The sequence below is a fragment of the Berghia stephanieae genome, chromosome 13 (genome assembly GCF_034508935.2).
Source record: "Berghia stephanieae isolate SIO BIC M18660-M18661 chromosome 13, UCSD_Bste_1.3, whole genome shotgun sequence".
NCBI classification, from domain to species: Eukaryota; Metazoa; Mollusca; class Gastropoda; order Nudibranchia; family Aeolidiidae; genus Berghia; species Berghia stephanieae.
The window spans coordinates 39,058,031-39,063,758 of NC_088372.1; the positions used below are offsets into that span (position 1 = coordinate 39,058,031).

The 5,728-nt window shown below is 38.0% G+C and overlaps 1 protein-coding gene across 1 annotated transcript in view; it reads left to right on the forward strand.

Annotated features, from left to right (window-relative positions):
* Window positions 1–1,731: 1,731 nt before the first annotated feature.
* Window positions 1,732–5,728, forward strand: part of LOC144959057 (tRNA wybutosine-synthesizing protein 5-like) — a 29,967-nt gene continuing 25,970 nt past the window's right edge. The window contains exon 1 of the mRNA XM_078891412.1: window positions 1,732–2,048. The gene's annotated coding sequence lies outside the window, so the exon portion shown is untranslated. The remainder of the gene's footprint in view (window positions 2,049–5,728) is intronic.

Sequence of the window (5,728 nt, forward strand, 5' to 3'; positions counted from 1 at the left end):
ACATACTCACAACATCCGCCCCCCGTTTCCACACACACACACACACACACACACACACACACTCAAACATAGTCACTCCCTCCTTCAACAAAGATTCTCACAAATATACACCTCCCCATTTCACACACACATACTCACACACATTATACACTCCCCTCACTTTACACAACTCACACACATACACACCTCCCACACGAACACACACACAAACACACACACATACACATACTCAAATATTAAGTGATCAATGTGACACAATAGGGAGCATTTACAACAATAATATGATGATTGAATAATCCACGGAGATGTAATATTTAAACAACTGTGTAGTTTTCACTGTGTTGTTAAACTCGAAACGTCCTATCGGGAACCAGCAGGTCTCCGTCCATTGAACAGTTGGTTCCAAGTAAACACCAGGCAACTAGCGTGGGTTTGAACATCTGCAACAGGTGTCTGACTGAATTATAAAATCTTTAAATTGTAATAGTTATTTATATTTATTATAATCTCCATTTCATATCGCATTGATAATATACAGAAAGATCTTCCAATTTTACTGGACACAATTTAGTCTGCATGAAGCCAGTAGATGTGACATATAATATAACAAAAGTAATCCATGTTAATTTTATGTTTAATGTTGATCTTCTTGTTGTGGTGGTTGTGGTTGTTTTTGAAGTCGTGGTTGTTGATTATGTTGTTGCTCTTGTGGTTAATGTCGTTGTTGTTGTTGTGGTGGTTGTGGTTGTTTTTGAAGTCGTGGTTGTTGATTATGTTGTTGCTGTTGTAGTTAATGTCGTTGTTGTTGTTGTGGTGGTTGTGGTTGTTGTTGATGATGTCTTGGTGGTGATAAAAATGCTATTGTTGTTATTGTATTATTTTTTGAATAATGCGAGTTGATTTCTCAATTAATAAAGCAAGTTTAGGTGAGAGTTTACAAGATTACATTCATTTCTTACCAATTCCCTATCCCGACTGCCAAAAACTTTTCAAAGACTACAAATAAGATATTAAAAAATTAGATTATATCTCTTTAATTATCTCATATGGCCATTTTTTTCTAAAGTCTAATTCAAGGGAAGACTGGAATAACCCAGGCGTCAGCCGCAGTGCAGCGCCGCATTTTGAGCTTGGGTGAGATGACTTGCTCGAGACACTCATCGCAGTGGCGGGTGATAGAACTCGGTACCTTCCGGGTACGAAGCAATGACCATGTCCAGCTGAGCCACGCTAGGTCTGTACTGTCATTTAATAGATTACTCTATATTCTGTTTCACTCTTACAGAAACACGCTTAAGAATTTTGGACAGAAAACTTGTCCTTTAAATATCGATTGATTACAGTGACCCTTATCTTGCCAAAATCTCTCAAACCTGGGACTTCTTTCATTTTCAAAGTACTGTTGTAGAAGGAAACATATTGGGGAATTTCTACTTTCGTTATCATATCCTTTATAACCAATAAAACATTGTTTTGAATGGCACACGTCAGACAAATGAACAGGGACTTGGTGTGTTGTTTCCTCGTCATCAAATATAATAACGTTGACACATATTGTATAGTATGTAATGTAACAGATTTTGTCTACATCTATTTCAGTTTTTGGATTCATGAGATGTGACATGGACTGTGTACGATGTCTTAATCCTTTCATTGTGAGGCAAAATTTCTTTCAATTTATAATTTTCTGTTTTAATGACTTTGTTATAACCACAGACCCAAGTCCTTTTTACCAAGTCTTAAATAAGCAGGGGTACAAATCGGGCTTCATCATGTAAAGCTCAAGTCGCATCGCCCTTGGTACTCTATTTGAAAATGAAGCAATAAATCATGATGCTAATATAAGCAGGATCGAACCCCGTGTTTAAAGAGATGTATGTTTGCTTTAGGCGTTTAAATTGTTTGTTTGGATTAGCGAAAGTGCAAATATAGAGCTGTGCTCACTCTCTCCTAAAATTTCCATATCCGATGTATTGTTCATTCAATTCATTGTTTTCTAAGTGAACACATCTTTCTCCAGCTCGGATATCATCAATTTCTTGAACAAGGTAAGAGAATATTTTTTTTTCTTCTTTGATATATTTTTCAATTTTTATTTGTAAAATAATTATTTTTCTTGAAATATACGACGACTTTCCTCTGTCCATTGTAATGTACAACGTGTTTCCTCTGTCCATTGTAATGTACGACGACTTTCCTCTGTCCATTGTTGTAATGTACAACGACTTTCCTCTGTCCATTGTTGTAATATAAGATGACTTTCCTCTGTCCATTGTAATGTACGACGACTTTCCTCTGTCCATTGTAATGTACGACGACTTTCCTCTGTCCATTGTAATGTACGACGACTTTCCTCTGTCCATTGTTGTAATATACAACGACTTTCCTCTGTCGATTGTTGTAATGTACGACGGTTTTTCTCTGTCCATTGTAATGTACGATGACTTTCTTCTGTCTATTGTTGTAATGTATGATGACTTTCCTCTGTCCATTGTTGTAATGTACGACGACATTCCTCTGTCCATTGTAATGTACGACGACTTTCCTCTGTCCATTGTTGTAATGTACGATGACTTTCCTCTGTCCATTGTTGTAATGTACGACGGTTTTTCTCTGTCCATTGTTGTAATGTACGACGGTTTTTCTCTGTCCATTGTAATGTACGACGACTTTCCTCTGTCCATTGTTGTAATGTACGACGACTTTTCTCTGTCCTTTGTAATGTACGACGACTTTCCTCTGTCCATTGTTGTAATGTACAACGGTTTTTCTCCGTCCATTGTAATGTACGATGACTTTCCTCTGTCCATTGTTGTAATGTACGATGACTTTCCTCTGTCCATTGTTGTAATGTACGACGGTTTTTCTCTGTCCATTGTTGTAATGTACGACGGTTTTTCTCTGTCCATTGTAATGTACGACGACTTTCCTCTGTCCATTGTTGTAATGTACGACGACTTTCCTCTGTCCATTGTAATGTACGACGAGTTTCCTCTGTCCATTGTTGTAATGTACAACGGTTTTTCTCTGTCCATTGTAATGTACGATGACTTTCCTCTGTCCATTGTTGTAATGTACGATGACTTTCCTCTGTCCATTGTTGTAATGTACGACGGTTTTTCTCTGTCCATTGTTGTAATGTACGACGGTTTTTCTCTGTCCATTGTAATGTACGACGACTTTCCTCTGTCCATTGTTGTAATGTACGACGGCTTTTCTCTGTCCATTGTAATGTACGACGACTTTCCTCGGTCCATTGTAATTTACGACGACTTTTCTCTGTCCATTGTAATGCACGACGACTTTCCTTGGTCCATTGTAATGTACGACGACTTTCCTCTGTCCATTGTAATGTACGACGACTTTCCTCTGTCCATTGTAATGTACGACGACTTTCCTCTGTCCATTGTGATGTACGACGACTTTCCTCTGTCCATTGTTGTAATATACGATGACTTCCCTCTGTCCATTGTTGTAATATACGACGACTTTCCTCTGTCCATTGTAATGTACGACGACTTTCCTCTGTCCATTGTTGTAATGTACGATGACTTCCCTCTGTCCATTGTTTTAATGTACGACGGCTTTCCTCTGTCCATTGTTGTAATTGACGACGACTTTCCTCTGTTCATTGTTGCAATGTACGACGACTTTTCTCTGTCCATTGTTGTAACCAAATACAACTTTTCTCTGTCCATTGTTGTAATGTAAGACGACATTCCTCTGTCCATTGTTGTAATGTACGACGACATTCCTCTGTCCATTGTTGTAATATACGACGACATTCCTCTGTCCATTGTAATGTACGACGACTTTCCTCTGTCCATTGTTGTAATGTACGACGACATTCCTCTGTCCATTCTGATGTACGACGACTTTCCTCTGTCCATTGTTGTAATGTACGACGACATTCCTCTGTCCATTCTGATGTACGACGACTTTTCTCTGTCCATTGTAATGTACGACGATTTTGTCTGTCCATTGTTGTAATGTACGACGACATTCCTCTGTCCATTCTGATGTACGACGACTTTCCTCTGTCCATTGTTGTAATGTACGATGACTTTACTCTGTCCATTGTTGTAATATACGACGACATTCCTCTGTCCATTGTTGTAATGTACGACGACTTTCCTCTGTCCATTGTTGTAATGTACGACGACTTTCCTCTGTCCATTGTTGTAATGTACGACGACTTTCCTCTGTCCATTGTTGTAATGTACGACGACTTTCCTCTGTCCATTGTTGTAATGTACGACGACTTTCCTCTGTCCATTGTTGTAATGTACGACGACTTTCTTCTGTCCATTATTGTAATGTACGACGACTTTCCTCTGTCCATTGTTGTAATGTACGACGATTTCAATAAATAATTCCAGGTTTAGCCAGTGCAGTGTGAGCCTTAAAAATCAGACATTACATTGTTGTAATGTCTGAATTTTAAAGCTCACACTGCACTGGCTAAACCTTGGATTATTTATTGAAATCGACGTGCAGGTATTTCCAAGTTAGATAACCGATGGCGATTATGGGTTTGATTCAACATTTTTGTAATAGACAATATTATAGTGCCTTGGTGTGGGAGTATTTCCACTAAAACAGCGAGTACACAAGTTTGGTTATCAGACCTGCGAAATAGTAAACGTCGATCAAAATGTATCGTTTTGAAATGTTTTTCGTCACCTCAAAATGTTATTGTATTGTGTTTTGATTGACGGATGTAGAAACTATATTGTGAATTAGTACTTAGTCAGAAATACGGAATTTTTCCCTTTTTTTCTTGCTTTTTAAAAAAAATTGTTCGTTTTTGTTATATTTGTTTTGTTTTTTCTTTCTTTTCTTCGTTTTTTAAATGTTATTGGTTGAAATAAATAGTGGTACGGTCTCTGCTTCGTATTCGAAAGGTACAAAGTTCGAATACCCGCCGCGCTGTGTGGCTTTGAACAAGTCACATCGCCCTAGATCACTTTGCGGCATTGCATTGCGGCTGACGCCATGCTTATTCCAATCTTCTTTTGAAATAGACCCAAAGAAGAATGTTTCACATCTAAATTTACTTGTTTAGGTTAATATAGATGCATCTGTGTTGATTTTGGTACTTAATCATAAAAAAATTCATTAGAACAGCAAAGCTGTCGGGCTCGTGTGAATTGCGATTTCGGAAATGTGTAACTCCGAATTAACTATGCGGCTATGTGGTCTTATGGTATCACACTTGATTTCGGATCGGAATTCCTGGGTTCGAGCCTCGCTCGGAGCATAGTTCAGTCTTTGGAAAAGATTTTTGCCTTAGTCACATAAACAAAAAGCCAACAAGGGGTACAAATATCATCGACTTATTTATCACAAATCGACAAAATTTAATTGTCAAGTGTACACCATTCCAGGCATGAGTGACCATGACATCCTCATCACAGAAAGAACTATCTAAGCAAATAAAATCACACAAAAAATCGCACCCTATTAGTATTTCGAGAAATGCAAATATCGCCGAATTACGGACAGAAACACGTCTTTTTTAGTGAAAACATAATTAATCAACATCTAGAAATCACTGAGGTCGTTTGCATTGCCATCAACGACCACCTAAAAAAAATGATGTCAAACATGTACCAACGAAGGAAAGCTTAAAAACTTTCACCAACCATGGATAAACACTATCGTCAAACGATTATCTAGACGGAAACAAAAGGCATGGAGCAGAGCGAGAAAGTCCATCAGTAAGAAA